The following is a 25,775-nucleotide window of genomic DNA, read 5'->3' on the forward strand; positions in this document are numbered from 1 at the left end:
AGATATCTCTCGAGATACTGATTTTGTTTCCTTCAGAGATACACTCAGAAGTGGGATTGCTAGATCATATGGTAGTTCTATTTTTAGTTTTTTGAGGAACCTCCATACTGTTGTCCATAATGGCTGTACCAATTTACATTTCACCAACAGTGTACAAGGGTTCCCTTTTCCCCACATCCTCGCCAACACTTATCTCTTTTTTTGTTGTTATTACTCATCCTAACAGGTGAAAGGTGATATCTCATTGTGGTTTTGAGTTTCATTTCTGATGATTAGTGATATTGAGTACTTTTTCATTCACCTGTTGACTATTTGTACATCTACTTTTGAGAGATGTCTATTCATATCCTTTGTCAGCTTTTAAATTGGACTATTTGGATTTTTGCTATTGAGTTCTGTGAATTCCTTACATATTTTAGATATCAACCCCTTATTGGATATATGGTTTGCAAATATTTTCTCCCATTCCATAGGTTGCTTTTTCATTTTGTTGTCGGTTTCCTTTCTTCTGCGGAATCTTTTTAGTTTGATGTAGTCTTACTTGCTTATTTTTGGTTTTGTGGCCTATACTTTTGGTGTCATGACCAAAATATCATTGCCAAGAACAATGTCAAGGAGCTTTTCCCTATTTTCTTATAGGAGCATGATGGTTTAAGGTCTTACATTTAAATCTTTGATCAATTTTGAGTTAATTTTTGTGCGTGGTGTGATGTAGGATCCAGGTTCAGTCTTTTGCATGTCAATAACCAGATTTCCCAGCACCATTTATTAAAGAAACTGTCTTTTCCCCATTGTTTGCCTTTGGCATCCTTGTCAAAGATCAGTTGACCATATATGGATGGGTTTATTTCCCGGCTCTCTATTCTGTTTTGTTGATCTGTGGTCTGTTTTTATGCCAGTACCATACTGTTTTGATTACTATAGCTTCGTAATGTAATTTGAAATGAGGCAGTGTGATACTTCCAGCTTTGTTGTTCTTTTTCAAGATTGCTTGGCTCTTTGGGATCTTTTGCGGTTCCATATGAATTTTAGGATTTTTTTATATTTCTGTGAAAAATGCCTTTAGAATTTTGATAGGGGTTGCATTAAATCTGTAGATTGCTTTGGATAGTATGGAAATTTTAATAATATTAACTCTTCCATCCCAGGAACATGGGTTATCTATCCATTTATTAGTGTCTTCAATTTTGTTCATCAGTGTCTTATAGTTTTCAGTATCCAGATCTTTCACCTCCTTAGTTAAATTTAGTCCTGAGTATTTTATCCTTTTTGATGCAGTTGTAAATGGAATTGCTTTCTTAATTTCTCTTTCCAATAGTTCATGATACCGTATAAAAATGCAAATGATTTTAGTATGTTGATTTAGTATCCTGCAACTTTACTCCTTTAGTTCTTTAGTTCTAAGAGCTTTTTGGTGGTGGCTTTAGAGTTTTCTATATATATGATCTTGTCATCTGCAAACAGAGACAATTTTACATCTTCCTTTCAGATTTGGATGACTTTTATGTCTTTCTCTTGCCTAATTGCTCTGGCTAGGACTTCCAAAACTTTATTGAATAAAAGTGGTTATAGTGTGCATCCTTGTCTTGTTCCTGATCATAGAGGAAAAGGTTTTAGCTTTTGACTGTGATATTAGCTGTGGGCTTCTCTTATATGGCTTTTATGTTGAGGTGCATGCCTTCTATACCTAATTTGTTGAGAGTGTCTATCATGAAAGCATGTTAAACTTTGTCAAATGCTATTTCTGCTTCTATTGAGATGATCATATGTTTTTTATTCTGTATTCTGTTAATGTGGCTTACCATATTTATTGCTTTGTATATGTTGAACCATCCTTGCATCCCAGGGATAAATCCCACTTGATCATGGTGTATGATCTTTTTAATATGCTATTGAAATCTGTTTGCTAGTATTTTGTTGAGGTTCTTTGCATCAGTGCTCATGAAAGAATTGGCCGATGATTTTCTTTTCCTGTAGTATACTTATCTGGCATTGATATCAGGGTGATACTGGCCTCAGAGAATGAGTTTGGAAGTGCTCCTTCCTCTTCAGTTTCTTGGAAGAGTTTGAGAAGGATTGGCGTTAATTCTTCTTTTAAGAATTTTGGTAGAATTCACTAGTGAAGCCATCTTGTCCTAGGCTTTTCTTTGTTGTGAGATTTTTGGTAATTGATTCAATCTCCTTACTCTCATTATAGATCTATTCAGATATTCCATTTTTTTATGATTCAGTCTTTGTGGGGTATATTTTTCTAGGAACTTACCCGTTTCTTTTCATTATCCATCCAATTTATTGGCACTTAATTATTCATAGTAGTCTCTTATGATCCTTTATATTTTTATGGTATCAGATGTAATATCTCCTCTTTCCTTTCCAATGTTATTTATTTGGTGCTTCTTTTTTTCTTCTTAGTTAGTCTTGGTAAGTATTTGTCAATTTTGTTTCTCTTTTCAAAAAACCAGCTCTTAGTTTTGTTGGTCTTTCCTCTGTTTTTCTGGTCTGTATTTAATCTATTTCTGCTGTGCCGTTTCTTCTCTCCTTCCTTTGCTAACTTTGTGCTTAATTTGTTCTTTTCTAGTTCCTTGAAGTGAGAAGTTAGGTTATTTATTTGAGATCTTTATTTTCTCTCAATGTAGGTTTTTATTTCTATGAACGTCCCTCTTAGAACTGCTTTTGCAGTATCCCATTAATTTTGGTCTATTGTGTTTCCATTTTTGTTTGTCTCAAGATATTTTTTATTTCATCTCTGACCCATTGGTTCTTCAGGAGTGTATTGTTTAATTACTACATAATTGTGAATATTCTGATTTTCTTTCTATTATTGATTTCTATTTTCAAACCATTGTGGTTGGAAAAGATGTTTGATATGATTTCAATCTTCTTAAGTTTGTTAAGACTTGTTCTGTGACCTAACATATGATCTCTCTTGGAGAATGTTCTCTTTGCACTTAGTAAGAATGTTTATTCTACTGACATTGGATAAAATGTTCTGTACATGTCTCTTGGGTTCATTTGGTCTAAAATGTAGTTCAAATCTATTATTTTCTTATTGCTTTTCTGTCTTAATGATCTATCCATTATTGAAAGTGGAGTATTTAAGTACCCTACTGCTATTGAATTGCTATCTCTTTGTGCCTACATATATTTTAATATTTGCTTAATATATTTAGATATTCCAATGTTGGGTGCATATGTGTTTAAAATTGTTATATATTCTTCATAAATTGACCCCTTTATCATTATTTAGTGACCTTCTTTGTCTCTAATACTTTATGTTTGACATAAAGTCTATTTTGTCGGACATAGTATAGCTACCTGCTCTCTGTTGTTTGCATGAAATATCTTTTTCCATCTCTTCAGTTTGAGCCTATATGTGTCATTAAAGCTGAAGTGAGTCTCTTGTAAGCAACGTAGAGTTGGGTCTTGTTTTTTTATCCGTTCAGCCACCCTCTGTCTTTTTATTGGAGCATTTAGTCCATTTACATTTAGAGTATTGATAAGTATGTACTTATTGCCATTTTGTTACCTTTTTTTCTGGATGTTTTTGTAATTCTCTGTTGCTTTCTTCTTCTCTTGCTCTTTTCTCTTGTGATTTTATGGCTTTCCTTAGTGTTATGTTTGAGTTCCTTTCTCTTTTTTTGTGTATGTTGTTATAGGTTTTTGTTTTTTGGTTACCATCAGGTTCATATATAATAATCTATGTAAATAGCAATCTATATTAAATTGATGATCTCTTAAGTTCGACCTCTTGCTAAAAGCCCTACACTTTTACTCTCCCCCCACCATGTATTATGTTTTTGAAATCATATGTTACCTCCTTTATTTTTGTATATCCATTAACCTCTTCTCAAAGATATAGGTGATTTTAGTACTTTTGTCTTTTGACCTTCATACTAGCTTTGTACATGGTTGATCCACTACTTTTACTGTGTAAATATACAGCCTTTACCAGTGATATTTTTCTTTGATAATTTTCTTGGTTCTATTTGTGGCCTTTCCTTTTCTACTTAAATAAGTCCCTTTAAGATTTCTTGTAAGGCTGATTTAGTGATGATGAACTCCTCTAGTTTGTGCTTGTCTGGAAAATTCTCTCTCTTTCCATTCTGAATGATAACCTTGCCAAGTAGAGTATTCTTGGTTGTAGGTTTTTCCCTTTAAGCTCTTTGAAAATATGCCACTCCCTTCTAGCCTGTGAGGTTTCTGGTGAAAAGTCAGCTGATAGCTTTATGGGGTTTCCTTTGTATGTAACTTGTTGCTTTTCTCTTGCAGCTTTTAGGATTCTCTCTTTATCTTTAATTCTTGAGTTTTTAATTATACTGTGTCTTGGTGTGGGCCTCTTTGGGTTCATCTTGTTTCATGCTCTCTGTGCTTCCTGTACCTGGATGTTGGTTTCCTTCCCTAGGTTAAAGAAGTTTTCAGCATTTAGTTCTTCAAATAAGTTATCTGCTCTTTTGTCTCTCTCTTCTCCTTCTGGGACACCTATAATGTGAATGTCAGTATGCTTGATGTTGTCCCAGAGGTCTCTAAGACTGTCCTTGTTCTTTTTAATTCTTTTTTCTCTTCAGTTTGGATGATTTCCTCTACTCTTTTGTCCAGATCACTGATCTGTTCTTCTGTGTCATCTACTCTGCTGTTGATTCCCTCTAGTGAATTTTTCGTTTCCATTACTGTATTCTTCTGCTCTGATTGGTTCTTTTTTATATTTTCTAATTCTTTGTTGAAGCTCTCACTGTGCTCATCCATTCTCCCCAGTTCAGTGAGAACCCTATGACCATTAGTTTGTACTCTTTCTCAAATAGATGGTTTATCTCTGTTTCTTTAGTTCTTCTTCTGAGGATTTGTCCTGTTCTTTTATTTGAAATGTATTTCTTTGTCTCCTCATCTTGCCTACCTTTCTGTGCATATTTCTGTTTAATAGGTAGTTGAGCTACATCTCCTGATCTTGGAAATGTGGCCTTATGTCGGATATGTCTTATGGGGCCCAGTATCATGATCGCCTCTTGTCACCCATGCCAAATGCTCCAGGGGTATCCCCTGTGTGGGCTGCATGTGCTTTTCTGTTGTGGTGGGGTTGCCATTGCTGCAGGCACATGAGCAGTCTGGGTTGGCCCCTGGGCCATATGGTTGTGAGGACTAGGCTTGTGCAGTTGCTACTGGCACATTGTTAGGGGGTCAAGCCCCCAGCATAGCTGTTTGCAAGGTCTGGTAGTATACAACTACTGAAGTTTTCCTGGTGAGGGAGTCAGGCCCCCAGCATGGCTGGTTGATAGGCATGGGGCACACAACTGCTGCAGAGCCCTGCTGTGCTTGGCTACCTCAGATGTTTTGGTGGGCGGGGAAGTCTTCTGGTGAGGATAGCTGCATGGCACATGGCTGTTGCCAGCTTGCTTTTGGGTGGGGCAGGCCTCTGATGCCAACTGGCTACACGGCTCCATGGTGCACAGATCCCTCAAGAGCGCTGGTGGGTGGGGCATGCCCCAGGCTTGGCAGCATGCAACCATTTCAGGCGTTGGTAAGCAGGGCAGATCCCCTGTGTGGCTGTTTGTGAGACCCAGTGGCATAAGTCAGCTGCAGGCTTGCTGGTGGGCAGGGCAATTGCAATTTACCTGCTTTTTAGGACAGCAAACAGAAATCCATGCCTTTCTGCTATTCCTACTTTCAGCTTTTCATTTGTGAAAGTAAAGCTTTCAGTTCTATGGAGTTCTAGCATAATTCTTACTCTTGTTCTGCAGACATGATGAGGTGAATGGCACAACAGAGCAAGTTTCAGCATGGATTTGGGCAAGCAGTAATTAAAGACCTGTGTTATGATGACATCCACATTTCCCTTGTGACTTGGAAATGTTCCTTTTCCTCTGTCAATGCCAGCTTTGATGCCATAATTGTTGAATATAGAAGGGGAGACGCGCTCCTTGTGCTTCTTTTGCATGAGGTAAGTAATTAACCTTCCATTCTGTTAGACATCCTGCAGTAATCTCCATATTTTTTTCATAATATGTTGACTTTGCAGGTTTATCTTTCACTAAGAACTGTGTGATTGCTGAGACCATCAGACTCTCACGTAATTGAAGTTAGGTTCCATGTGCCTTGCTGGCCACACCAGTTTTTCCTCTAACACAAAATCACTAAACATAATGATGAACTCTTCTCTGGGCATGCTGTCTATGGATTAAAAAGATTATTATAATGATGCTGTGAGTTTTGGAAGTTATATGAATTTTATGATTTGGATAGTAATCATCCACTTTTCATAAAAGTCTTTCGTTTGGAGTGCAGTTTTTAAAACAATCATGTTTTAAAATCAACAGAAATTGTTAAGACAATGTTCTCTTTTTCTGCCAAGTCATGGTGACTGAGATTTATTTGTTTTTTGAAAGGTAAATGGTAGAAGAGCTCAAGAATATTTTCCAAAACAATACAAATTTCAACTCTGGGCAATAATAAGTTTCAGCATAGGATTTAAACCATCAGCAGGTGATACAAATAAAGGCTCTTTACTGAGCCCAGTGACGATGTGTGGTATCGGTCCCCTCTACACAGTGCTGTCCCTGAGGAATTCTCAGGAGGACCAGCTGCATCAGCAAGACCCAACGAGTAAGCCCTGGAGCGTCAGGTGACTCCCCTTTCCTTCCCAAGATGCTGTTTCTTGGCTATTTACTAACTAGGCCGAGCATTAGAAGCTGATAGAAAATAGAGCCACCTCTCATCTGGTCAGAAAACCTACATGTCTGTGTCATAGAGCTGGCTGCCTGATTGATATTATAAGTTATAATTTTGGTATAATCACTAATATTTCAAATTTTAAATTTTTACAGATATGTTATAGTTGTGCTTATTATATTACAATTTTATAGGAGCTGGCCTGATGGCATAGTGGTGAAGTTCGCATGCTCCAGTTTGACAGCCCGGGGTTCACAAGTTCAGATCCCAGGCACGGACCTATGCACTGCTTATCAAGCTATGCTGTGGCAGGCATCCCCCATGTTAGATAGAGGAAGATGGGCACAGAGGTTAGCTCAGGGCCAATCTTCCTCAGCAAAAATAGGAGGATTGGTGGTGAATGTTAGCTCAGGGCTAATCTTCCTCACCAAAAAAATTAAAAATTGTGAATGACATCAGATGGCAAACTAGGAAGCTCCAAGCCCTTTATCCCCCATGGAAACATTAAAAGAAACAGCTAGAGAGTGGCTAAAATAACTTAATAGGAACTCTGGAAAACAGTTAAAGGTCTACAGCAACTAAGTAAGTGCCTAAAGAAGAAAAAGCCACATTTAAAATGGTAGGAAATTTTCAGTTGTTTTTCCTCACCCTTCCCAGTATAGCACATTTTGGCATGGTTGGGACAAAGAAGCAGCCCATTCCCTTCCTCAAACCAGAGTGAGGGGGTGGGGGAAAGCAGACCTTAATTGCAACATTCTAGTCTGTCTGCCTGCTGCCTGAGACACTGGTCTCTGTTTCATCTAACTTGAAGCTCAGACAGAGAAAAGTGATGTTTCTTGGATTTCAGGCTGGGAAAAACTCTGGGAAGCAACAGGCGTTGCTTTGGAAAGTTGCAGGGGAGCTACAGGTCCACACATGCCTAAGGCAAGAGATTACAGGTAGAGGAACACAATAGAACATCTAAGGCCCTAAGAAGAAGCTGGTATGAGGCTCTTTGGGAAACTAAGACATTTAAAAGTAGCTTTGTATATGGGGGAATCAAAAAAAAAAAGCACACACGTAGTTCCAGGCAAGACATATGCCCAGAAAACCCCTGAGAAGACATTATCCCTTTACCTTGGGCTGATCCTAAGGCTCAGAAGATGCTCTGCTAATTAGTGGAGTCCCTTCCTAGCAAAAAAGCCAGTCTCCAAACACTGGGGGAGAGAGCTGTGTTTTCAAAAGCCCAATTTTCAACAAAATAAGTCACAAGGCAGACAAAGAAACAGGAAAACATGGCCCATTCAAGAGAAGAAAATGAAGTCACAGAAGCCATCTCTGAAGAAATACAGGCATCAAACATCCTAGACAAAGACTTTAAAACAACTGTCTTAAATATACTGAGAGAATGAAAAGAAAGTACAAACAGCTAAAGAAAATTATGAAAACTATATATATAAACAAAGTGAGAATATCAGTGACGAGATAGAAATTATAAAAAGGAACCAAACAGAAATGCTAGCTCTAAATATCCAATAACCGAATTGAAAAATTTGCTAGAGGGGTTCATCAACCAGCTCAAGCTGGCAGAAGAAAGAATCAGAGAACTTGAAGAGAGGTCATTTGAAATCACCAGTCTGAGGAGAAAAAAGAATTAAGAAAATTGAACAGAGCCTAAGGGGCTCATGGGACATCATCAAGTTAACCAAGATAGGCATTATCAGAGTCCAAAAGAAGAAAAGGGGGCAAAGAGATTATTTAAAGAAATAATGGCCAAAAACTGAACAAATTTGAGGAAAGATATGTATCTACAAATCCAAAAATCTCACCAAACTCCAAGGAGGATAAACCCAAAGAGATCCACACCAGGACACATTGTAATCAAACTGTCGGAATACAAAGAGAATATTGAAAATGGCAGGAGAGAAGTTAAGCTTATGTAAAAAGGATCCTCAGTTAGATTATTAGTGGCGTTCTTATCAGAAACCTTGGAGGCCAGAATGTGGCAGGATTCCATATTTAAAGTGCTAAAATAAAAAACAGTCAACTGAGAATTCCACATCTGGCAAAATTGTCTTTTAAAAATGAGGGAGAAAGACGTTGCCGGTAAACAAAAGCTGAGGGAGTTTGATACCACTAGACCTGCCCTACAAGAAATGCTAAAAAAAGTCGTTCACATTGAAGTGGTAGGACACTAGAGAGTAATTTGAAGCCATATGAAAATGTAAAGTTCTCTAATACAAGTGAATACATAAACAAATATAAAAACTAGTGTTATTGTAATTTTGTTTTTTAACACCACTTTTTATTTTCTACAAAATTTAAAAGAAAATTTCATAAAATAATTATAAATCTATGTTAATGGACACACAATATATAAAAAATAATTGGTAATATAAATAAAAAAGTGAGGGGGTGGAGCTGTAAAGGAGTAGAGTTTTTGTGTGAGACTGAAGTTAAGTCGAAATCAGTTGAGATAGATTGTTGTGTTTTGGGATGTTATACGTACTGTCCGTGGTAACCACAATGAGTATACACAAAAGGAAATGAGGAGTGAATCAAAACATGTTACTGCAAAAAATCAACTAAGCACAGAGGAAGGCGGTAATGGAGGAAATGAGGAACAAAAAATATAAGACATACAGAAAAAAGCAAATAACAAAATGTCAATAATTACTTTAAATGTAAATAAATTAAATTCCCAATCAAAAGATATAGATTAGCAAAAGAGATTTTAAAAAACAGGATTCTGATGATTATAGTTGATAGCACTGTATTGTATAGTTGAAATTTGCTAAGAGAGTAGAATTTAAATGTCCTCACCAAAAAAAAAAAAAGGTAAATATGTGAAGTGATGGATGTGTTAATTAACTAGATGGGGAGAATCCTTTCACATTGTATACATATGTCAAATACTACAATGTACACTTTAAATAACCTACAATTTTGTATGTCAATTATACCTCAATAAAGCTGCAATAAAAAAATAAGATCCAACTCTATGCTGTCTATAAGAGACTCACTTTAGATCTAAGGACATACATGGGTTGAAAGTGAAAGAAAGGTAAAAAATATTCCACGCAAATAGTAACAAAAAATATCAGAGGTAGCTATAGTAATAGCAAACAAAACAGACTTTAAGTCAAAAACTGTTAGTAGGAATAAAGAAGAACATTATATGTTGATAAAGGAGTCCATTAAGCAAGAATACATCACAGTTGTAAACACATATGCACTAAATAGCAGAGCTCCAAAATAGATGAGGCAAACACTAACAGAATTGAAGGGAGAAATAGACAGCTCTATAATAATAGCGGGAGACATCAATACTCCGTTTTCAAAAATGGATAGAACAAGCAAACAGAAAATCAATAAGGAAATAGGGGATCTGAACAACACTATAGACCAATTGGAGCTGATAGACATGTACAGAACACTCTACCTAACAATAACAGACTACACATTTTTCTCAAGTGCACATGGAACATTCTCAAAGATGCACCATATATTAGGCCACAAAACAAGTCTTAATAAATTTTTAAAAGTTTAAAATTAAACAAGGTATCATTTTGAATCACAATGGAATGAAATTAGAAATGAATAACAGAAATTATTCTGTTAAGAAGGAAATTTGGAAATTAACAAACATGGAAATTAAACAACACATTCTTAAACAACCAATGGGTCAAAGAGAAATTAGAAAATATCTTGAGGAAAATGAAAATGAAAACACAACATACCAAAACTATGAGATGCAGTAAAAATAGTGCTAAGAGAGAAATGTATAGCTGTAAATGCTTACATTAAAAAAGAAGATTTCAAATCAACAGCCTAACTTTAAACCTTAAAAAACTAGAAAAAGAACAAACTAAGTGTAAAGTTAGCAGAAGGAAGGAAATAATAAAGATTAACATAGAGAATAGAAAAGGAGTGGAGAAAAATCAACAAAACTAAGAGCTGATTCTTTGAAAAAACATCAACAAAATTAACAAACTTTTGGCTACATTGACCAAGAAAGAAAGAGAGAAGACTCAATTAACTAAAATCAGAAATGAAAGTGATGATATTACTACTGAAGATACAGAAATTAAAAGTATTGTAAGAGCATACTGTGAACAATTGTATGTCAACAAATTAGATAACCTAGATGAAATGGACAAATTCCTATAAGCGCACAACCAACCAAGACTGATAATAAAGGAATATAAAACCTGAACAGATCTATAACTAGTAAGGAGAATGAATCAGCAATCAAAAACCTCCCAACAAGAAAAGCCAAGGACCAGATGGTTTCACTGGTGAATTCTACAAGACATTGAAAGAAGAATTAGCACCAATATATCTCAAACTCTCCCAAAACATTAAAGAAGAGGGGATGCTTCCAAGCTCATTGTATGAGACCAGCATTACCCTGATAACAAAGCCATACAAAGACACTAAAGAAAGGAAAACTATAGACCAATATCTCTGATGACTATATTGATACAGTTATTCTCAAAAACAATACTAGCAAACAGAATTCAACACCCTACTAAAAGAACTGTACACCATGACCAAGTAGGATTTATTCCTGGAGTTCAAGATAGTTCAACCTATGAAAATTCATCAATGTAATACACCACTTTTAATTTTGTTAAATTAATATTTGTTAATTGAAGCACAAGATGCCAGATTGTAGCTGTGGTTCAACAAAAGACCACGAGAGAAACTGAAAGAGAAGTTTGTTATTCATGAGTCCTGGAGAAAGTACACAGCACGCCTTGAGGGGCCACACAGGGAAGTCAAGGCAGTGCGCAGGCAGAGAGAGAGATGGACTTGGGGCACATGCCTTTTTTAGGATCCATGTGTGGAGTGCTTTGGGATTCCTGGACTAAGGCTGAATTGATCAATTCAAATCAAAAAGAACAGTTTTGGTAAGCTATGCAGAGGTCTTATCTAAAAAAGAAAAACAAATTAAGCCAGAAGCTAGCAGACAGAAGGAAATAAGAAAGATTAGAGTGGAAATAAATGAGGTAGAGACTAGGAAAACAATAGAAAAGATCAACAAAACTAAAAGCTGATTTTTTAAAAGATAACAAAATTGACAAACCTTTAGCTAGACTAAGAAAAACAGAGAGAAAACTAAAATAAAATTATCAGTGAAGGAGAAGACATTAGAACTGATACCACAAGACTATGTGAAGGATCATAAGAGACTACTATGGAGCATTATATGCCAATAAATTGAATAACCTAAAAGAAATAGAAAAAATCCTAGAAACATACAACCTACAAGACTGAATCATGAAGAAATAGTATATCTGAACAGACCAATAACAAGTAAAGAGATTGAATCAGTGATCCAAATCCTCCCAAGAAAGAAAAGCCCAAGACAAAATGGCTTCACTAGTGAATTCTACCAAACATTGAAAGGAGAATGCCAGTCCTTCTCAAACTCTTCCAAAAACTTGAAAAGGAAGGAACACTTCCAAACTCATTCTGTGAGGCCAGCATTCCCCTAATACCAAAGCCTGACAAAGACTACAAGAAGGAAAACAACAAACCAATATCCCTGATGAACATAGATGCAAAAATCCTTAACAAAATACTAGCAAACCAAATTCAACAGCACATGAAAAGGATCATACACCATAATCAAGTGGGATTTATCCCTAGAATGCAAGGATGGTTCAACATATGCAAATCAGGAAATGTGATACACTACATTAACAGAATAAAGAAAAAAGTCATATGATCATCTCAATATATGCAGAAAAACCATTTGACAAAATTCAACACTCTTCCTGATAACAACTCTCAACAAGTTAGGTATGGAAGACATGCACCTCAACATAAAGACCATACATGACAAGCTCACAGGTAATATCATATTCAGTGATGAAAAGCTAAAAGCTTTTCCTGTAAGATCAGGAATAAGACATGGATGCTCACTCTTGCAACTTCTATTCAACATTGTACTGGAAGTCCTAGCCAGAGAAGTTAGGCAAAAAAGGAAATAAAAGTCATACAAATCTGAAAGGAGGAAGTAAACTTATCTTTCTTTGCAGACAACATGATATTATATATTGCAAACCCTAAAGACTCCACCAAAAAACTGTTAGAACAAATGAATAATTTCAGCAAAGTTGCAGGATATAAAATCAACATATGAAAGTCAATTGTATTTCTACACACTAACAATGAACTATCTGAAAAAGAAATTAATAAGACAATCCCATTTACAAGAGCATCAAAAAGAATGAAATACTTAGGAATAAATTTAACCAAGGAGATGAAAGATTTGAACACTGAAAACTATAAGACATTGATGAACAAAATCAAAGAAGATACAAATAAATGGAAAGATACACTGTGTTCATGGATTGGAAGAATTAATATTGTTAAAATGTCTATACTACCCAAAGCTATCTCTAGTTTCAATGCAAACCTTATTAAAATTCCAATGGTGTTTTTCACAGACATAGAAAAAGCAATCCTAAAATTCATATGGAACTACAAAAGACCCTGAATACCGAAAGCAATCCTGAGAAAGAACAAAGCTAGAGGCACCACACTTCCTGATTTCAAACTATGTTAGAAAGCTATAGTAAACAAAACAGTTTGGTACTGGCATGAAAACAGACACATTGACTAGTGGAACAGAATTGAGAGCCCAGAAGTAAATCCATGGATTTATGGTCACTTGATCTTCAACAGAGATGCCAAGGAACAAACAATGGAAAAAGGACAGTCTCTTCAATAAACAATGTTAGGAAAACTGGATATCCACATCCAGAAGAATGAAATTGGACCATTGTCTCACACCATATAGAAAAATCAACTGAAAATTGATTAAAGACTTAAGTGTAAGACCTGAAACTGTAAAACTACTAAAAGAGAACATAGAGAAAAAGCTCTTGACATTAGTCTGGGCAATGATTTTTTTGGCTATGACCCTCAAAGCACAGGCAACAAAAGCAAAAATAGACAAATTGGATTGTAACAAACTGAAAACCTTCTGTACAGTGAAGGAAACAATCTATAAAGTGAAGAGACAACCTATAGAATGGGAGAAAATATTTGCAAACCATACATCTGATAAGGGGTTTATATCCAAAATATACGGGAACTGAAACAATTCAATAGTAAGAAAACCAATAATCTAATGTAAATTGGTCAAAGGACCTGAATAGACATTTCTCAAAAGAAGACATACAGACATCCAACAAGTACATGAAAAGGTGCTCAACATCACTAATCATCAGGGAAATACAAATCAAAACCACAGTAAGATATCATCTCACACCTGTTAGAATGGCTGTTATCAAAAAGACAAACGATAACAAGTGTTGGTTCGGATGTGTAGAAAAGGGAGCCCTTGCCCTCTGTTGGTGGGAATGTAAAGTGGTACAGCCATTATGGAAAACATTATGGAGTTCCCTCAAGAAATCAAAAATAGAACTTCCATATGATCCAGCAATCTCACTTCTGCGTATATATCTGAAGGAAATGAAATCGGTATCTTGAAGAGATATCTGCACTCTCGTGTACATTGCAGCATTATTCACAATAGCCAAGGTATGAAAATGACTTACATGCCTATCAATGGATGAATGGATAAAAAAAATGTGATACACACACACAGTGGAATATTATTGAGCCATAAATAGGAAGGAAATTCTGCCATTTGAGACAACATGGATGAACCTGGAGGGCAGTATGAAATAAGCCAGAAAGAGAAAGACAAATACTATATGGTATCACTTATATGTGAAATCTAAAAAAAAAAAAAGTTGAACTCATAAGAGTGGAGAATAGAATGGTGCTTGCCGGGGACTGGAGGGTGAGGGAAATGGGGAAATATTGGTTAAAGGGCACAAAGTTTCAGTTATGCAGGATGAGTAAGTTCAAGGATCTAATGTAAGCAGTGTGACTATAATTAATAATACAGTATTATATACTTGAAATTTGCTAAGACAGTAGATCTTAAGCATTCTCATCACAAAAAAGGTACTATACTGTTAATTGGCTTGATTGTGGTAATCTTTTCACACTGTATACGTATATAAAAACATCACGTTGTACACCTTGAACATACACAGTTTTTGTGTATTATATCTCACTAAAGCTGAGGAAAAAAAGAAAGAGTAACAAGAGTGATGAGCTTTAACACTATAAAAGTTTGGGTTCATATCCCAGCTCCTATCTGTTAGTGAATCGATGCTGGGAAAGTTACTTAAATCTCGTTGTACCTTAGTTTCCCTGTTTATAAAGTCAGCATATTATTATCATATTTGTAGGATTGCCTTAAAATTAAGTTAGTAAATGTAAATGGAACACAGTCACATAGTAACTCAACAAATATTCATAAAAATGGATTCCTACACAGTCTACCTGCCTGCATTTACCTACAGGTTCGCAGAGTTCAAATACGCCCACTACCAAACCCATCTTTCAAAGATACTGTGCCCCTGTTCAAAACCTTCCTATTGTTTCCTATTTCCTATATTGCCTATTTCCCAACTTAGTGGGAACTGGGTGGATGGTGGTGGCAAGGTTAGAGTTTTAGAACTTATGTGTTAAATCTTGTTATCCATAAGTCTAATGCTGTGAGGGAAGGGGTAGCCGAGGGTGATACCGTGAGACGCCAGGAAAGGACTGTCCTTGTACCACAGGTTTAAATCATAGATTTGGCTACTGGAACACCTGTCCCTCTTCTATAGTATGAGGAGTGGCTTGAGATGTCACCAGTGATGCTTGAGTCACTAACCATTGACAAATGTTTAGTGACTCAAGGCCATTGTTGTCAACTTCCTTTTATAAACCTTTAGCACTAGGTAAACTGATTTTGTTATCATCCTCTCTGTAAGAACCTTAAGATTTCCTAGGTCTGTGACTTTCCTGGAGATAGTCTACACTTGGAATGTCTTGTCTTCTTGTCCCCAATTTCAATATTATCCATTCCTTAGAGACGAGCTAAAACCCCAACTTCTGTATAAAACTTCCTTAGATCACCCCAACTTTTGAGTAATTTCTCCTTTCAAGGTGACCACATTTATTTGGCATTATGTACTGCCTTCTCATAAGTTTGGGTCATCTACACAACCTGAATTATATCTATATTGAGTGTATAGACTTTTATTTTTATGGTATCTTTGATTATGCCTAAACAGTGACTTGTACATAGTAAACCCTCAAAAAACATTGTTTAATGAAAAGTCAGTTCAGTAGTATAAAATATCATGTTCAGGTGAGCTAATTGAGGACTAACATGTCAACTTATTCAGTCAGTCAGAAGAGGGTGGGCAGAAGTAATAACTGTCATATCTGTGAGACAATAAATTTGTTCTTTTGGAAAAAAAGAAATAATAGTTCTCAGTCTCCCAAACTCAAAATCTGATTGACTTTGTACAGCTAATGGATTGATTCTATCCTGGGTCAAATGATCATCCCTCGTCAAATCAGCTGTGGCCAGAGGGGTGGATTTATTTGGTCTGAACAGTATTACTGAAGGATTGGAAAAGGCTAAGAGGATGATGAGGCTAGAGCTTAGGGTTTGTAATTATGGGAGAGGCCCAGAGAAGGTGGCAAAGAAAAGTCTTCCTTCCGGATGATCTATGAGATGCTCCAGGATGCCCCTGCTGAGGCTGTCATGGTTCCTCTTCCATGTTTATTGCCCTCTGAACATCAGTCATTATCCTCTAAGCCTCCATTTTCTCATCTGTAAAATGGAGGAGGGGTGTTAATTCCACTTGTCTATCTAACTTCCAGTGCAGCTGGGAGAATAAGAATCAAATGACACCATGTCTATGGAGACTCTTGGTGTAAATGCCATATAAATGTATAGGATATTAATTTACGAAGGAAGACAAAACAATTTCATCAAGCTACTGAAACAGATTTTAGTCAAGGCTCTTGGGTCAGAATAGAGACCCACTCTGACTCACACAATGAATGAAAACCCACTCAAGTTGAAGAAAAGATACAGAGGGAATTCTATGGAGAAAAGGTAAAACGGTCAGCATCCTGTAGCTTTTCTGTCTGTCTCTCTGGAACTTTACGAAGGCTATTGATCCTGTCTCTTGCTGTGTGTGGCTGCTTTCTCTAAGCTGATGGGTCTCTCACTTTACTAATCTATAAGCTAGGCTGGAGATCTGTCTCAAGCTGCTCAGCCCACTCCAGTCCTGATTGCATTCCTGTTTAGACACTCACCCTCATTTAATTGTATATGGAGCTCCCTGTTCTAGTTCCTACTCCCTAGACTCAAAATCTGATTGTCTAAAAATCTGAACACCTGAGAGATCCACACAGCCATGCATCTGAAGGTGAGTGGCCTGGATCCCCAGGAAGCAGTGGAACTGGGTGAGCAGACCCTTCCCCCACCCCAGCGGCAGCATTGCAGGTTGTGGGTCTCAAAGTCTGATTGTTTGCCAAAAGATGGATTCCATCCCAGGTCACGTGATCACTTTTGTTCCAATAAGCTGCAGACAGAGGTTAAAGTTACTGGATATGAGCATGGCCAACCAGGTCTTCCTCTCCAGTATGGTAGGTGAATGGGGGTAATTAAAAGAATGAGACATAGGCTGGTGGGGGAGCACCCCAAAAAATGTCTACTCAGAACAGCTTTGGGCTGAGACTCTCAAGAAGATAATAATTAAAGATTCAAAGCCATTCTTTGGTTTATTTGTTTATTCAACAAGTATCTGCCAAGCATTTGCTCTGGGTAGGTATGATTCCAGGCCATGGGGACACAAGGAATAAGCGACAATTCCTGCCCAGTCTAATTAAACCAGAAAGACAGATGATCCAACAAAGGAACAAATGAGGGTCCCAGGTGCTCTCATAGAAATTTGCACCAGGTCTGGGGTCTGGGCACAGAGAATTATTTGGTCAGCCGTATGAGGTTCATGGGAGTCAGGTCCAAAAGATTTCCTATAGCAGTGGTTGTCAGCCTTGAGCATGCATCAGAACCATTTGGAAGGTTTGTTAAAGCATTAGATTGCCAGGCCCTGCCAACAATCTGATTCAGTAGGTCTACTTTAGGAGCTAACAGTTTTTCATTTCTAAATGTTTCCAGATGATGATGATTCTCCTGGTCTGGGACTCATACTTTGAGAACCAATGACTTGGAGTTTTGGGCGTTGAAAGATGAAAACATGGGGGAAATGATTGTTGACTCAGTGTCATGGAGCTGTGATGATTCAGCATTTGGGGAACTGAAAGTGTTTGGGCATGACTAGTGTAGGATGTGTTTTGAGAGTCGTGAGGGGAACTAGAGAGATAAGCAAGGGCTAGATTGTCAAGAACCTAGAATGCCAAGCACAGGAACTTGAACTTTATTCTGTAGGTAATGAGGAGCCATTACAGAATTTTAAGCAGGACAAGGATATGTTCATATTTATGCTTCAGAAAGATCACAATACTCTGGATAGGCAGGGGTGGGAAGGAGAAGCAGGACCATCAGGAAGACTGTCTAGATCATGGTTAGCCTGGGCATGGCTACCCCTGAGGACTTACAGGACCTTGTCAGTCTTAAGGAACATGATGGTATCACTGTTCTTGATCTGCAGGTCTCTGACTCTGCAAAAGTTCCACCAGTTCTGACCCTGGAACTTTAGGATATGATCCACCACTCAAGGCCCTCCAGCTGCATTGATCTTCTCTTACAAGACTCAGATGGAGTATCAAGTTTGATGATGTAAGCATTGGTCTTGCTACTTGATTCCTTCAAGGAGATAAGATTCCCAGCACCAGGATGCCACCTTAGAGAAGATCCAGTAATCCACCAGGGTCTGCTGGCTGCTGACCATTCACTGTTCCACTTGGCTCTTGGAAGGAAAAATGCTGCTTTCCACGGAGACTTCATGTCCCTTTGATCTCCATTTCATCTTCCAGATGGGACTGCAGGCATTTGCTGATTGTCTAGGCTTCTTCCCTGATCTGTCTCACCCCAACCTGGATGTTCCTTGCTCACTGGAAGGAAGGGATGGGCTGATGAAGATATCTGGGTGGCTATCCATAACTGTGTGTTGTCTCCAAAGCTTCCACCTTCTGGCAACTGACCACTTACTGTATCGCCCTACTGAGGTACTTTGGAAAGTAAAAAGAAGGAGTGACATCAGCAGCATGCCAGAGTGAATTGTTCCCTTTGTCTCTCCCCTCTAATTTACAACTTAAAGGACATGTGTTAACCAACAGAGGATTCTCTACACAGCACCACAGAACACCTGAGAGATCCACACAGCCACGCATCTGAAGGTGAGTGGCCTGGATCCCCAGGAAGCAGTGGAACTGGGTGAGCAGACCCTTCCCCCACCCCAGCAGCAGCATTGCAGGTTGTGGGTCCTCACACAGCAGCTGGCATGGCTGTGAGAGAAGGTGGAGGCAGCCCAGCCTGCATGCAAACACTTTCAGAGTGGTAGCCCAGACTTTGGGAGCACCCACCGTGCTGTGGCTGCCCCACTCATGGGGGCACTTCCCACCAGGTGGTGGTGGCTCAGCCCCTGTGAAAGAGCCCTGCCCACCAAGTGCAGCAGCTCAGCTGAACCCCCCATGAGTGCAGAGCTGGCCCACATGAAAGAAAGTGCCCTTCCCACCTAGCACAGAAGCTTGGCCAGTCCCCTACTGAGCACAGTGGCCCTGCCAACACAAGAGTGAACCATGGGCGGAACACAGAGGCCCAGCCTGCATGTGCATGCCCAACCCAGTAAGCAGCTGGGGCCAGCCTGCACAAAAGCAGAACAGCCCTACCAGCACAACTTCCAGCAGATGGAGCAAGATCAGAAAACACAGCTTCTGCCCACCCCCACAGTGGTGGCAGGTGGAATCTGCGACTTGATACTACCACAAATGCACTGGCAAAGGATCAATTCATCAAACACCATGAAGAACTACAGTAACATTTCAGAGCAGAAAGAAAATGACAAGTCTCCAGAAACCAATCCTGAAGTCTCAGAAATTTACAATCTAAATGATGGAGAACTCAAAATACTTGGCATAAAGAAACCCATGGCTGGGTGGTTAAAGTTCCATGCACTCCGCTTCAGTGGCATGGGTTTACAGACTTGGATTCTGGGTGCAGAACCTACTCTACTCATCAGCCATGCTATGGAGGCATCCCACATACAAAGTAGTGGAAGATTGGCACAGATGTTAGCTCAGGGCTAATCTTCCTCAAGCTAAAAAAGAAGAGGATTGGCAACAGATGCTAGCTCAGGGAAAGTCTTCCTCACAAAACAAAACAAAACAAAAAACTCAATGAGTTACAAGAAAACTCAGAAAGACAGTTCAGTGAGCTCAGAAATAAAGTTAATGAGCAGAAGGAACACTTCACCAAAGAGGTTGAAGCCCTTAAAAAATTATACAGAAATTCTGGATGTGAAGAACACAATTAATGAGATAAAAAATAATCTAAAAGCCATAAAAAATAGAGCTGACCTTATGGAGGAGAGAATAAGTGACCTAGAAGATAGAAACCTAGAAATGCTTCAGATGGAAGAGGAGAGAGAACTAAGATTTTTAAAAAATGAAGAAATTCTTCAAGAAATATGTGACTTAATTAGGAAAAGCAACATAAGGATAATAGGTATTCGAGAGGGAGAAGAGAGAGAGAAAGGAGCAGAGAGCTTGTTCAAAGAAATTATAGCTGAGAACTTCCCAAACCTGGGGAAGGAACTGGACTTACAAATACATCAAAACAATAGAATTCCTAATTACATCAATGCAAAAAGACCTTCTCCAAGGCATATAATATTAAAACTGGCAAAAGTAAAACACAAAGGAAAAATATTAAGGGCAGGAAGGCAGAAGAAAATAACCTACAAAGGAACTCCTATCAGGCTTTCAATGGATTTCTCAGCAGAAACCTTACAAGCTAAGAGAGTGGAATGATATATTCAAAATACTGAAAAACAAAAACTTTCAGCAAAGAATACCCTATCCAGTGAAACTATCCTTCAGATATGATGGAGAAATAAAAGCATCCCTAGAAAAACAAAAGCTGAGGGAGGTCATCAGCACTAGGGCTGCCTTACCAAAAACATTGAAAGGTGCCGTCCCATCTGAAACTAAAAAGCAGAGGTTTACAAAACCTTGAACAAGGAACTAAACAGACTGATAGAATCAGAAAAGTGCAGCTCTGTATCAGAATGGGTTAGTAAAGACTTAATTATAACATTAAAGATGAAGGGAAGGAAGGCATCAAAAATAGCTATAAACACTTCAATTTAGTCACAAACTCACAACACAAAAAAAAGTAATTTGTGACAATAATTCAGAATGAGAAGAGGTAAGATATGAAAGCTACTTAGGCTAATGGAGGTACGAGGCTATCAGAAAATGGACTATCTTATCTATGAGATCTTTTATACAAACCTCATGGCAACCACTAAACAAAAAAATCAGAGGAGAACCACAAATCATAAAGAAAGAGAAAACTGAGAAAACCATCACAGAAAACCACCAAACTGAAATGACAGAAATACAAGGAAAAAGAAACAATGGAAATATAGAACAACCAGAAAACAAGAGATAAAATGGCAGTATTAAGCCCTCATATATCAATACTTGCTCTAAATGTAAATGGATTGAACACTCCAGTCAAAAGACATAAAGTGGCAGGTGGATTAAAAAACAAGACTCAACAATACGCTGCCTCCAGCAAACGCGTGTCAACTCTACAGACAAACATAGGCTCAGGGTGAAGGCATGGAAGACAATACCCCAAACAAATGGCAAACAAAAGAAAGCAGGTGTTGCTGTACTTATATCAGAAAAGCAGACTTAAAGATAAAAGAAGACAATGAGAGACAAAGTGGAGCAGTATAAAATGATAAAACAGACATTCCACCAAGAGGACAAAACACTTATGAATATATATGCGCTTAACACAGGAGCACCAAAGTATATAAAGCAACTATTAACAAACCTAAAGGGAGAAATTGACAGCAACACAGTAATAGGGAACCTCAGCATCAAACTTAAATCAATGGATAGATCATCCAGATAGAAAATCAACAAGGAAACCGTAGCCTTAAATGCAATACTAGACCAGATGGACTTAAATATATATATGTAGAACGTTCCATCCAACTACAACAGAATATACATTCTTCTCACATGCACATGGAACATTCTCAAAGATAGACCATATGTTGGAAAACAACGCAAGCCTCAATAAACTTAAGAAGACTGAAATCATATCAACTATCTTTTCCTACCACAATGCTATAAAACCAGAAATCAACTACAAGAAAAAGGCTGGGAAAGTCACAAATATGTGGAGACTGAACAACCATTGGCCCAATTAAGAAATCAAAGGAGAAATCAAAAATACCTGGAGATAAATGGAAATGAAAACACAACATACCAACTCTTATGGGATGCAGCAAAAGCAGTATTAAGAGGGAAATTTATAGCCATACAGGCCTACCTCAACAAACAAGAAAAATCTGAAATAAGTAATCTTAAACTACACCTAATAGAAGTAGAAAAAGGAGAACAAAGCCTAAAATCAGCAGAAGGAGAGAAATAACAAAAATCAGAGCAGAAATAAATAAAGTAGAGACTAAAAAAAAAAACAACAGAAAGGATCAATGAAGCTAATAGCTGGTTCTTTGAGAAGATAAACAAAATTGACAAACCCTTAGCCAGACCCACTACAAAAAGAGAGAGAAGTCTCAAATAAATAAAATTAAGAATGAAAGAGGAGAAATTACAATGGGTGCCACAGAAATACAAAGAATTATAAGAGAATACTATGAAAAACTATATGCCAACAAATTGGATAACCTAGAAGAAATGGACAAATTCTTAAGAGTCATACAACCTCCCAAAACTGAATCAAGAAGAAATAGAGAATCTGAAAAGACCAATCACAAGTAAAGAGATTGAAACAGTAATCAAAAACCTCCCAAAAAACATAAGTCCAAGACCAGATGGCTTCTCTGGAGAATTCTACCAAACATTCAAGGAAGATTTAATACCTATCCTTCTCAAACTGTTCTGAAAAACTGATGAAGATGAAACACTTCCTAACTCATTCTATAAGGCCAACACTGAAACCAGATAAGGCCACACAAAGAAGGAAAATTACAAGCCAATATTGCTGATGAAGATAGATGCAAAAATCTTCAACAAAATATCAGCAAATCAAATACAGCAATACATTTTAAGGATAATACACCATGATCAAGTGGGATTTATACCAGGGACATAGGAATGGTTCAAATGTGATACACCACACTAACAAAATAAGGAATGAAAATCACATGATCATCTCAGTAGACGCAGAGAAAGCATTTAACAAGATTCAACATCTATTTGTGATTTTAAAAACTCTTAATAAAATGGTTATAGAAGGAAAGCACCTCAACATAATAAAGGCCATATATGACAAACCCACAGCCAACATCATACTCAGTGGAGAAAAACTGGAAGACATCCCTCTGAGACTAGGAGCAAGACAAGCATGCCCACTCTCACCACTCCTATTCAACATAGTACTGGAGGTTTTGGCCAGAGCAATTAGGCAAGAAAAAGAAATAAAAGGAATCCAAATTGGAAAGGAAGAAGTAAAACTCTTGCTGTTTGCAGAAAACATGATTCTATATACAGAAACCCTAAAGAACCTACCACAAAACTCTTAGAAATAATCAACAACTACAGCAAAGTTGCTGGGTACAAAATCAACTTAGAAAAATCAGTTGCATTTCTATACTCTAATAATGAGCTAGCAGAAAGAGAAGTCAAGAATACAATCCCATTTACAATCACAACAAAAGAATAAAATATCTAGGAATAAATTTAACCAAGGAGGTGAAAGACCTATACACTGAAAACTATAAGACATTATTGAAAGAAATTGAAGACGACGTAAAAAAATGGAAAGATATTCCATGCTCATAGTTTGGAAGAATAAACATAGTTAAAATGTCCATGTTACCTAAAGCAGGTTACAGATTCCATGCAATCCCAATGAGAATCCCAATAACATTATTCACAGAAATAGAACAAAGAATCCTAAAATTTGTGTGAAACAACAATAGACCTCAAATAGGCAAAGCAATCTTGAGAAAAAAGAACAAAGCTGGAGGCATCTCAATCCCTGACTTCAAAATATACTACAAAGGTATACACTGCTGGTGGGAATGCAAACTAGTGCAGCCACTGTGGAAAACAGTATGGAGATTTCTCAAAAAATTAAAAATAGAAATGCCATGTGATCCAGCTATCCCTCTATTTGGTATTTATCCAAAGAACGTGAAATCAACAATACAAAGAGACTTACGCACCCGCTATGTTCACTGCAGCGTTAGTCACAATAGCCAAGACGTGGAAGCAACCCAAGTGCCCATTAACTGGTGACTGGATAAAGAAAATATGGTATATATATACAATGGAATACTACTCAGCCATAAAAAAGACAAAATCCTCCCATTCACAACAACAAGCAAAATAAGCCAGACGGAGAAAGACAAACACTGTATGATTTCACTCATATGTGGAATATAAACAAACACATGGACAAAGAGAACAGGTTAGTGGTTACCAGAGGGGAAGGGGACTGGGGCGGGGGGGGGGGGGGGGAAGGGGTAAAGGGCACATATGTATGGTGATGGATAAAAGCTAGACTATTGGTGGTGAGCACCATGCAGTCTATACAGAAACTGATAGATAATGTACTCCTGAAATTATACAATGTTATAAAACAATATGCCCTTAGTAAGATAATTTTTAAAAGTTAAAAGTAAAAGGAGATGCTTTCAGCAATTATGTGAGACAACAGGCGTGATCCTGACTGTCCCAGGCAAAGTCATCCGAGGCTTGCAGGACCATTGAGTCATCCTCTATCCTCTGACTCACCCCAACCATAATAGCAACTTGAAACAGTTCTCCAAATAACCACTCCTCCTATTTGGAAATATTCAGAGACCTCACCTGTCATGTAGGGCTAATATTAGTGCCTATTGCATAGATACAGCATAGGGCTGTTGTGAGGTTAAATGATTTAGCATATGTCTGACACAGGGAACAGTATGCAAAGATATACATTCAAGGATATTCATTGCAATAGCAGAAGTCTGAAAGCAGCCTAAAAATCTATCAGTGGGTCACTGGTTATGTAATTGAGATACTTTTGTGCGTTGGATTATGATACAGCTGTCACAGAGATTGATTGGGTCTAGGATGACTGTGTGTTTCTGCTTGTCGAGGACAGTCCTGGTTTGTGTCCTTGTCCTGGCATAAGTGATATCACCCTCGAGAGTTTCCTCCTTTGAACTTCATGTCATGCTTGCTCCTTAGGTCTATATATGTGGCTATGAAATTGTCCCCAAGAAAATTTAATTTAAGAATTGAATAACTTGACAACTGAAATAAACTAGAACCGTGGAAAAAATAGGAAGTACAATTCGATGCACGCATCTGCTTGAGTGTGGATGGCATATCCATGGAAGGAGGGCGAGAAATGACAAATGCATGTCTGGGCACCACGCAGAACTGAGGGCTGGGTGGTCAGGATGGGAGGAAGGCCTACCCTTAATTGGACATTCTTTCAACAGCTTGATTTGTTTTCTTTTTTAAAAAAAACTATGAGCATGTGTTACCTTTTCACAAAACGTAAAAGTACTATTATTGTTTAAAGATTATGGGGAGGGGTCTTGACAGGAATTCGAAGTACTATCCTGTTCCGTGAGTTTTGCCTCCCAGCAGCCCCACGGCCACTGGACATTCCCAGTCAGTGGGAGATGGTGGGTGTCCAGTCTCTCTGATAGCTTGCTCCAATTACTGCAGGGTTGCCTTTGAGGCCACACTCAGAATTTCCATGCAGGATATGAAAAGCAGGCCTGGCAACACGCTTTCTCTGGGAGTAGCAGATTGAGGAAATTAGATCTCTCAGTGATCCGTTAAGCAGAGTGCTGGTCAATGAATCCTGGGTCCTGACATAGCATTCAGCCCCAGGACCGCTGTGATCCATGCGGGAAAAGACGTGCATTAACTATAGGCCATAATTTATTCAAGTTTTCTTTGTTTCTACCTACTGTTTTCTGTCCCATGATCCCATCCAGTGTGTCATTATATCTAGTTGTCATGTCTCCTTGGGTTCCTCTTGAGTGATAGTTTCTGACTTTCATTGAATTTGATGACCTTAAGAGTTT

At 37.8% G+C, this 25,775-nt stretch overlaps 1 long non-coding RNA gene across 4 annotated transcripts in view; it reads left to right on the top strand.

Annotated features, from left to right (window-relative positions):
* LOC111775179 (uncharacterized) overlaps positions 1-21,922 on the top strand; it is a 42,155-nt gene extending 20,233 nt beyond the window's left edge. For all 4 annotated transcript variants that reach the window (XR_011422284.1, XR_011422283.1, XR_002810670.2 and 1 more), the window contains 2 exons: positions 5,733-5,932; positions 18,189-21,922. This is a non-coding gene — a long non-coding RNA (uncharacterized lncRNA). The remainder of the gene's footprint in view (positions 1-5,732; positions 5,933-18,188) is intronic.
* Positions 21,923-25,775: the final 3,853 nt, after the last annotated feature.

Source organism: Equus caballus, chromosome 10 (assembly GCF_041296265.1).
Source record: "Equus caballus isolate H_3958 breed thoroughbred chromosome 10, TB-T2T, whole genome shotgun sequence".
Classification (NCBI taxonomy): domain Eukaryota; kingdom Metazoa; phylum Chordata; class Mammalia; order Perissodactyla; family Equidae; genus Equus; species Equus caballus.